The sequence below is a fragment of the Mesoplodon mirus genome (genome assembly GCF_964341445.2).
Source record: "Mesoplodon mirus genome assembly, chromosome: 7".
Lineage (NCBI taxonomy): Eukaryota > Metazoa > Chordata > Mammalia > Artiodactyla > Ziphiidae > Mesoplodon > Mesoplodon mirus.
This window is the reverse complement of record NC_138983.1, coordinates 103,454,465-103,465,237: the sequence shown is the minus strand read 5'-3', so window position 1 is coordinate 103,465,237 and position 10,773 is coordinate 103,454,465.

Sequence of the window (10,773 nt, the reverse complement as noted above, 5' to 3'; positions counted from 1 at the left end):
CCTCATAAGGCAATTCAGAGAATTAAATGAGTTAATATATGCAAAAACACTTAGAGCCTAATATATACTAAGTACATACCAGTATACAATACATTTCAGTACATACCAAGTTAATACTCATACATACTAAGTACAGTTTACTTTAGTTATTTGTGTTTACATGCAAATTGACAATAAAAGCTGCAAACCAAGACAGTATTGCCATTATTACAATGAAATTAATATTGCCCACTGCAGATGTACTGTGTCTCTGTGTATAGACTACACCTCGTTCCATACTGTGCCAGTGTCACTGCCCTTGTGCAGGGTGACCACATACCCCAAGCCGCCTTGGGCTGTTCCAGTTTATACCTGTTGTCCTGATGTTACAGCATTCGAGTGCCTCCTTACACTATTGAAGTGTAAGGAGTTTGGACAAGTTCTGGTTTGGACAACAAATTAGATACGTGGTCATTACCCCTGTGTGTCACTGAAAAGGGGGACATCTATAGTGTCACGTTGAAGTGGATTCTTCCTTTCCTCACCAATACTAGGTTAAAAATCAACCATAGTTTAGTTGGCTTTATGTTTATGTCCGTATAGCCTTTTCTCCTCTGGAGTTCAAGTTCCTTCTCCTCTTCCTCTCCCTCCTCCCTTCCAACAGTGCCTAATACCTAGTAAGTACAATATGCCTCAAGGTGTTTCTATGCTCTCAATCACACAATCAATAGAAGCCTCTCCACTCTAGACTAGCTGCAATCTGCACTGAATGCCCTATTACCTTCCTTCTTGGTTTATTGCCTCATTTTGCTGGATTATTTCTATAAATAGCTTAAGGTGTAGCACAGGAGGTCAATTTTTCAAATTTCTTTCTGTACAAAATATCTTCTTCAGCCTCCACTTATGACTCATAGTTTGGCTGGATACAAACCCCTAGGGTGAAAAGTATGTGCCTGAAAAACTTTGGAGGTATCTTTCTAATGCCTTCCAGGATCCATGGTGCTCATGACAAGTATGATAAAGTCAGATTTTAAATTTTCTTTTTAGGTAGCCAGTATTTTTCTCTCTGGAATGGATGTATCCTCTCAGTATTTTATTCTATTTTAATTTATTTTTTCAGTATTTTAAAGTTTCACAAGGAAGGGTGCCTAGGTATGAGGCTATTCTTGCTCGTCTTGTATAACTATTTTCAGTCTGAGGCCTGATGTCTACTTTCAGCTGTGGGGAATGTTGTTGCCCTTTGATAGCTTCCCTCCAGTTTTTTTCTGGGTCTGGAGTTTCTAATAGTAACATGTGGGATCTCCCAGATGCAGCCTCTCTAACATATTTCTATCACATTTTCCATTGTGTCTTTCTTTTTTATACACTGAGAAATTTTTAAAATTCCTACTGAATTTATTTCAGCAACCATATTTTCATTTCCAGGAGACCTCTCTTGATTTCTGAACATTCTCTTTTTAATTAACTCCCTAGTCTTATTTTATAGTTTCTAGCTGTTTTTAAACCTCTCTCAGGATATTAATTAAGGTTTTTCCTTAAATTATTTTGTTCCCTAAATTGTCCCTGGTCCTACTAGGATATGTTTTCACTCTTTTTCCCCCTCTCTGATGCTGTAAGCTTTACTCAGCTATCAGGCAAATGACAGTTATTTTCTATTTAAGAATGAGTGCAGAGAGCTTCCCTGGTGGCGCAGTGGTTGAGAGTCCGCCTGCCGATGCAGGGGACACGGGTTCGTTCCCCGGTCTGGGAGGATCCCACATGCCGCGGAGCGGCTGGGTCCGTGCGCCATGGCCGCTGAGCCTGCGCATCCGGAGCCTGTGCTCCGCGAAGGGAGAGGCCACAGCAGTGAGAAGCCCGCGGACAGCAAAAAAAAAAAAAAAAGAATGAGTGCAGAAAGCTCCCTGAAGTCAACGATTGATTGGCTTCTTATGCAGGAAGAAGCGGGGAGTAACTGTAACAGGATCCCCCCAAACACAATTTTCTCGGGTGTAAAAACTCACACTAGCTGCCCTAGATCTCGCCAGTTTCACTGTTTTCAAAATGAAATCATCTCATTTCAGGAGGGTGAGGGTGGGGCTGGGTGTCCACTCCTCCAAACACAACCCTTCAATGAGCTCCCCTATTTCAGTCACACTTTTAACTAACTCCACCCTCTCTCATACATGCGCATCAAAGCACGGAGCTACTTCTGCAGGTGGGGTCAGAATCCTCCTCAGTTGCACGTGGTCCCTGTGCATATTCTAGGTGATGCTTTTCCTCTGTTCTACTGCTTCAGTTTCACACTCTTCCACCTGTCTTCCGTCTTTCCAAACTATGTTGAAATCTCTTGATTGTTGTGGGCTTATATACTTAAACACTTTGATACCATCATTTTTGTGTCTTGTCAAAATGGAGAAGAGCTAAAAGGGTTCTCAGTGCATTCTGAATCTGCTGTTCTGTGGTCCCAGTGTTTAAACTTCTTGGTCTTCCCCAGTGTCTATCATTGTTTTTAGAAATACAATCTCCTGGTCTACTCGTGAAGGAAATGAATACACCACATCTAAAATGACAAGGAATGCGGGTTACATGCTCTAGGGTCTTGTCGTACTCTGCCATTTACTAATAAACCACTTACGTGCTACAAATTGTAGGTGCTCATTTATAAAACGAAAGGGGGTAACTCTACATGAACTAAAGATTTCTCCTGCTCTAAATCATAATTTTCTAAGTTCTTTTCTTAAAATTTCTCTATATTATCATTAATTTTCATTAAAAAAATAAAAATCGGGCTTCCCTGGTGGCACAGTGGTTGAGAGTCTGCCTGCCAATGCACGGGACACGGGTTCGTGCCCTGGTCCAGGAGGATCCCACATGCGGTTGAGCGGCTGGGCCCATGAGCCATGGCTGCTGAGCCTGTGTGTCCGGAGCCTGTGCTCCGCAACGGGAGAGGCCACAACAATGAGAGGCCCGTGTACTGCAAAAAAAAATTAAATAAAATAAAAAAATAAAAATCTAACTTTCTCTTTTGAAAATCAAAGAGTAATTCCCATAGTCCTACAATAATGGGATAATTAGTTCTGAAACCTGTCAAGTTTCATGTTTCATATGAAAAGAAAATCACATTAAATAATTTTTAAATTTAAATAATTAAATTTAAATAATTTTTAAAAATTAAACATGGACTTTGTAGCACAAAGACAAGGTCCCCCCAAATGGTATTGCTTTATTTACTAGAAGTGTTCAGCTCTGCATTGAAGTTGAAATAAAATAAATATATTAATTTTGAGGTGCAAAAATTTCTTATGAAAATCCATTTTTCTTTTCTGTCTATACAAACAAAAGTATGGAATGACATTAGAGGTCAGGTTTATTTGGTAATAGAATGTAGCTTCTTGGGGCTTCCCTGGTGGTGCAGCGGTTGAGAGTCTGCCTGGTAATGCAGGGGACGCGGGTTCGAGCCCTGGTCTGGGAAGATCCCACATGCCACGGAGCGACTGGACCCGTGAGCCACAACTGCTGAGCCTGTGCATCTGGAGCCTGTGCTCCGCAACAGGAGAGGCCACAACAGTGAGAGGCCTGCACACTGCGATGAAGAGTGGACCCCACTCGCCACAACTAGAGAAAGCCCTCACACAGAAACAAAGACCCAACACAGCCGAAGATAATAAATAAAATGTGACACCTTTATAAAAAAAAAAAAAAAAAAGAATGTAGCTTCTTGATATTTTTGATTTTAGGAAAGGAGAGTATCAACATCAAAACGTTTTTCAACTTTACTTTTATTTAAAATGAGGCCATATTTTCCTCTTACAAAAAGAGAGTTCAACTAGAACTGTCAATTTTCTCATCTGTAAAACAAGAGCACTGAATCAGCTGACTGTAGTCATTCAGAACTCAATTTCCTTATCTTATGATCACTAAGCTTCTCCCTAAATCTAATATACTAAGGTTCTAAGGAAAGGAAAATATATTACTAACGACATGTTTTGATTTTAGTTTCTTAGAGTTCAAATGTCCACCATTCACCTTGGTCTAAGCTTAAGGAACCATTCAAGGGGATACAATGCAGGTGGGAGGAGAAAACAGAACCCTCACACAAGCTGTGCTGTGTTGCAATCAGCCTTCCGTTTGAAAAATAATCTTCTCTATAGCTTTAAAGTGATAACTTTGTACCTGCAATGCTTCTTGTTTCAAACGGATTTTCTCTGGCTCCTCCTGAACACGTTCTGAGGAATCGTCGACCTCTTCGATTTCTGAGGAGGAAGGACTCTCTACTGCCACAGTCACAGGAAATTCTGATGCACCTGAGTGTCACAAGAAGAAGATAGGAAACCACAGAGTTGTTAAACTAAAGTGCAAAGAAAGAAGACAAGATTGTATAAAAGACAACACAAGCCAGATACCAAATATCCAAATATTAGAGGACATTTAACAAAGTGATCTGAGGTATCATTATTTATAAATGTCTCTCACTGCTCCTTAGTCTAAAACAGGCAATGACTAAGTAAAATTACGGGAACTTATTTTTGCTATGTTACTGTACAGACCTCTGTTGTACGTGGTTAGGATTAGTAATGGGAATTGCCCATATTATTTTATTAAGTTTCTTCCACAGAAGCCAAGTGAAGATCCAAGGTAAACATTTCTTCTCAGATCAACTTTATACTGCAAATGAAAAATTTATTCTTCACCATCAGACAAAAACAGTCTGGAAGAAAATGTAGTTTTTCAGAGGAAAATACATCAGTAAAGGGACTGATGAATAATCAGGAAGTCAACATATCTAAGCTGTGAATAATAGACATTAGAATTTTAAAAGATAAATCACATACACACACACAACTAAAACTGACCCATCAAAAACTTCATCTTCTCACCACCCTTAAGCCAAAACTAGGGCAACGATTCTCCCAGCAAGCTTCACTGCCACTGCAGTGTTGTTCAACAGGACATTTCCAAACATTTAAAACTGACCTGGCCACAACCCCATAAAAGTCTACACATCATAAAGAGCTGTGCTGGGATTATATAACCACGCAGAGGACAAGTCACTAGGACATCATGTTGACAACAAGCAGCAAACCCTGCAGCCTAGGAAAACCCTAAAGGAGAACGAGGTGCACACCCCTCTCTCCGGGAACGCAAGGCCAGGACTGACACCCAAGATGCTCTTCTCTCAACCTCAGCAGTGGTGCCTTTCACAGAGCAACTAGGCAGTCTCCCAAGACCACTGGGAAGGAGAATCTGATACTGACAGTATTCGCTTGCCACGAGGCCATAAGCGAGGGAATGTGTGTGGCCTTGGCGAGAGAGCAGAGGTTCAGGAGATGTTGCTTTATACTGGCTTTCAGATCAGGAATTTGTATATATAGCCCAGAAACAACGTTTCTTGAAAACATGTGAACATTCTTGAGTATGACAGCTCCATGTGAGGGGTCAGAAATGGCAGTCAAGTTCGTTTCACTGGGTAACAGCTGATTTGCGGACTGGAAAACAGGCTTCCTTGTTTACAGACATAGCCACAAGGCTGCCCGTTGTGTGCCAAATCCACACAACTACACAGTTGCATTGGGAGAGCGACCAAACATGTTTTACATGGATTTATTTCAGAGAGGGAAATGCTTCATGTAAGGCTCTGTCAGTTTAAAAAGCAAGAAGAATGACCATCCACCATTCCCAATTCAAGCCCTATATATCATAAATGTGATAGCTACACACCAGCAACTGATTACATACATCACAAGCTTTGATGAATGGAAAGCCCCTAAAAAGATATCAACAAGACGAAGTTAGATCTTCATGTAAATACATCACCAGTTAAACCCAGTTAATACAACTATTTAGTATTATGTACAGTATCCATACAGAATTGTGTATAAAAATAAATAAGCTCAAAAGAAGGACCTGGAAGGCTCTGCTATGGAGAAAACTGAACAGCATTAAGCCGACTGGCTTGGTAATAACTCTCTGAACGGCTGAGAGCCCCCTTCAGTTCCTATGTTCAGGATGGTTGAGATTTCAGTCTCACTTCTTTAAATGGTGATATTAATTGTTCTCTAATTTACCACGCTGTGTAACAAGGATGGACCTGAGATTAAGTGTCTCAGGAAGAAGATAGGAAACCACAGAGTTGTTAAACTCAAGTGCAAACACTGGGGATTCAACACTATAGTTTAGGCAACAGCAATTCACATCACCATTTGGTCATATTCTTTCTACAAAACAAAAGCTGCACTCACATGTATGAAAAGACAAAAATTAACTGCCATCTGTATCAATATGTTAATGTGCTTCAATCACATATGTTTTCATGAAAGTTTAAACATCAAATCACCTTTAAGATCTTGACCATGTGATCTGTTCCCTGCCATGTCAGATTATACCCTGTGAAGTTTACTGTCTTAACAGTGATAGAGTTCTTTATACCTTGACAAGTAACTAAAAGGAAAAAAAACACACACACACAATAAGATGAAGAGCCTATACATTTGTCAATCTTGACTTATTTGCTTTTCTTGAGTCAATTGGAGGTTTATAGCCACATTCTTAAAATCATTAACTACAATCTTCCCAAACAGGTAATTGATGAACTGATGCATCCTAAAACTCATCAGTAACAAAGTGTTATTCCAGTTTACAGCAACAGTTTAATTCTATTTAGGTACGAAAACTGAATACACTGAATACTGCAAACTTTATTCCCAACCACTCAGTAAAGTACTACATACTTTTGAGACAAAGGAAAAAAAAAGAAAAACCTAAAAAGCATAAGACTCCTCCGATTTTCATTTCCAATGATACATGCCAATCTTGATGATCAATCAGCGATTTAAATGTCAACTATAAACCCAGTATTTTATTAGCTGCTATGCAGTATACTAGAGCAATAGAAGAGAGAGGACCTCAAACTCTCTGTTCCCTCAGATTGAAAGGCAGGCTTCCTGACCCCTCCAGACCACTACTGGACACAGGGAAGGCACACTAATCTTTCAGGACCCTAATCAAGAGTCACCTGCTTTGTGATTACTTCCATGACACACCCTCACCAACACCACTGAGTTTGCTGCTCCTACGGGACGTTACATATATTTCTTATTTTAACACATACCACGGTGCATCATAATTATGATTGCAGATAGATGTTCTAACAATTGAAAGAGAATGATGACTTTTTTGCTCTTCATCTTGCTATTTCCCTTCCCATAATACTTCTTGAAGAGAAACCATAAAAATATAAACAAACAGAGAAAACAGAAAATATACAAAACATGTAGTTTGTGGCTTAACACAAACTTAAGTAAGATTAATTCTGACAGTATCCAGCATGACAAACTTCCGTGGTACAAATGAGAATGGACCAAGGTTTGAGCAGGTACAGGAGACAATCCAGGCATGAACACTACCAACAAAAGGTAGACAGGAAAAGGTAGACAGACATGGTGTGTAGGAAATCACGAGACCAGTCTGATGGGAAGACACTTAAACAAGACTGAAACCCACTTTCTAAATCTCCATCCCCAACTGGACAATTCACAAGACACAGGTGCACCAAAGAAGCCAATTATTCAATCCCTTTAATGGGGAGGAACAGTTTAAACTTTTACTGGCTTAGTTAGCCCCAAAAGCAACTATCAAATGTTGGCAGGACACAATGAAGGCTCACGTTTGTTAACATAGTGAAGTCTCTCTCTCACACAACTAGCCCACTTAGCTCCATGTTCCTTAGAGCACCCGACGCACATACACAGCATTTATGAGCTTTACACAACTGAAAGGTCACATTTTTATTTCTTATCGCAGGAACACGACTTCTGTAAACTCTTTTTCTGTCACAACCTAAAGCAAAATTATTGTAAAATGAGTGATTTAAACCATACATTTTATCATCATTAAAAAGTATCTAAATAAAAACAAAAGCATCTGCTCTGGGCTAAGGATTAGAAACGACTCCTGCTCTTAAAGCCTTCATTAAGGAGGAAGATGTATAAACTCAAAATTTCAATCACATGAGATAAATAAACGTAACCTTTATGCACAGAGCTTCCTATGGAGGCAAAAAGTTATATCTAAGTGACGGCTTCATGATAACCCTGAAGTACAGTCTGGAAAGATGAGGCTATGCAGAGGTGGAGTAGGAGGTGCATTAGCTGCAGAGGGAACATGTGTGAAAAGACACTCAAGCCTGACTCCTGCTGGGCACTGTAAATGCTGCAGGTGGGGATGACTAAAGGCCAGGGGTCCAAGTGTGAGAAGAGACAGAAATGAAAATAGAGATGTTGGTCCAAGCAAGCCTGGGAGAGAGCATGGCTTGTATCCCACAGGTGGTGAGACCTGGGGCTACCACTAGCTGAGTAAGAAAAAGGCTCTCTGCTGATTAGAAAAAGGCTCCCCGCTGCTGAAGGACCGACTAGATAAAGGGAGTGATCACAAAAAGCTCCCCTTCCTCAGGGCAAAGAGCCCTATAAGGCTTGGCCGAGCACAGTTCATACTACACGCCTCCGTGCAGAGCACATGCTGGGCGGCTAGTATGCACTAACTCTGTGTGGGAAAGCCATTAGCAGCATTATTTTAAGCACATCTTTTTCTGTTAGAAGATCACTTAACCCGAGGAGGCAGATGAACTTAGAGGAACTGAACCCAGGGGCCGTGAAACCACCCAGGAGTTTCTGCCATAGCCTGGGCAAAATGTAATATGGATGAAGAAGCAAATTTAGGAGGAGGCCAAAATTTACAAGCTAGACCCACTGGATGCAAGACATAAAGAAAGTTCAGTGAAGGAACTCTGAAGAGAATGGGCTCTACAATAAATTTTTCTTACATTCAATGTCAAATATCAGGCAAAATTCAGTACAGTGGCCTTTAAGGTCCCTTCCAGCTCTAATTTCTTTTGATTTCTAACTTATTACTCTGGTTAAGTCAAGTCCCTTCAGAGGTACAGAACAGTTCTTATACCTGAATGGGACGCAAAGAATAATCTGACTTCTCTTCACCAGGGGAGGAGTTGAACTATCCTTGCAGAAGAGATAACAGATGGTGTGAACCCCAGATCCTAGAAAAGGGCCAGGCACACGATAAGTATTCAGCTTTTCAAAATCAAATGAACAATCATTTCCTGTCCTAGATCTTTACACCCTTCCTCTGCTGGCTACTTTCTCACAGCTTATAAACATCCTCAAATACACCCACTTAAAAATCTCTCAGACCTATGATTCTTTGGATCTTCTTGTGGATAACCTAAGTCTCTACCATGCCTTCAAACACCTGTCCTCCCAAAAAGCCCAGATCTGTACCTTGGGTCCAGACCCGTCTACCAGGCCCCTCTAAAGCACTGAAGATGAAGTAAGATCCTCTCGCCACCCCCAATCCCTTCCTACTGGGCTCTGTATCTCTCAAAAAGATGCAGCTGTAAACTGTCACCCACGCTTGCTGCCCTCCCTTTTCTAACTGGTCACCAGGCCCTACCCATTCTCTCTCAGATCTGCAAAACCCAGTCCCACCTTTCATAACTTCAGTGGGACCCTCAGATTACAATTCACCCTGCACCAGATCAACTGCCTCCCACATGGAGGTCCGAGTGAGCCTCTAAACCACAAGTTCATCTCACTGTTCTTTGGTGTTTCCCACAGCCTTCAGGATAAACATCCAAACTTCTGACAGGACAAACAAGGCCCCCTTCTCTTGGGCCCCACTAAGTTTCCAGTATCAACTCTCATTTCTTTCCCAAACCCTGAGTTCCAGTCCTGTACAGTAGTTTTGCCATATTTTCTTATATTTCTCAAACTTCAACACACACTGCTCTCTCCTGCCACCCCAGGAGCTTCTACATATCCTTAGAAAGGATGGCACCTCCTCCAAAAATCCTACCCTGAACTTTCCCTTCCAAGATTCTGTGCTCTGTAGCACCAGAACTCACTTCTTCCAGAGCACTGACTACTGTGCTTGTGTTTACTTGCTGCCCAGTAGAAGGGAAGATTACCTAGGGCAGAAGCATCGTCTCCAGCAGCCCTTGGTTCTGACAACTCATTCAAGTGCCAGGCTACTTTACACACATAACCTGCTTAATTAATTCTAAGAACCCACAGAAAGAGTGGTTATTAATGTCATTTTACAAGTGTGGGGATTGTAGTGCAAAAGAAACCTGCCCAGGCCACAGACAGCATAAGCCCTGGAATTCAAACCCTAGGCTGCCTTCACACCAGTGCTCTTTCCACTATATGATACGACTACTGAAAAACAGATTTTTTCTTTCCTGAGCCCTGTTTTAATGGAAAGGAAATGAAGCTGGGATATATCCATTTCCTAATCGCTTTGGTGTGTACCAGGCAAAGTCATTCAACAGACCAGGTAACATCTGTGCAACAATTAACGATGCTCCAAACTGTGCTAAGTGTTCTACTTTGTAGAGTCTAGAAGCATTAACACAGTGCATCCTTGTAACCGCCACAGAGACTGGGTCCTGTTAAGCCCACGCTACACATGAGAACACTGAGACCTTGAAGCCTTAAGGCACTCGGCCGGGGTCACCGAGCTGGCAGGAGTCCTAGGCCGCACGCCCCGTCTAGTGCACGCACACCCGGTCACTGAGCGCTAGATCTAGTGCCCACCCTCCACCTTGCACCATTTAAAACCCCGCTTCTCAGCGCCCACACGAGGGGCCCTGGAAGCGGGAAGTACAAACCTGTCTCAACAAGCCGTGGCTGGAAGAAGCTCTGGATACAGATCAGGGGCAGCGGGTGCTCAGGAGGGGCGCCCAATGCACCCCGCGGAGGCGGTCGGCCTTAAGTCCAGCAGGCCCTCCTGTAGGGAAGCGCGCAC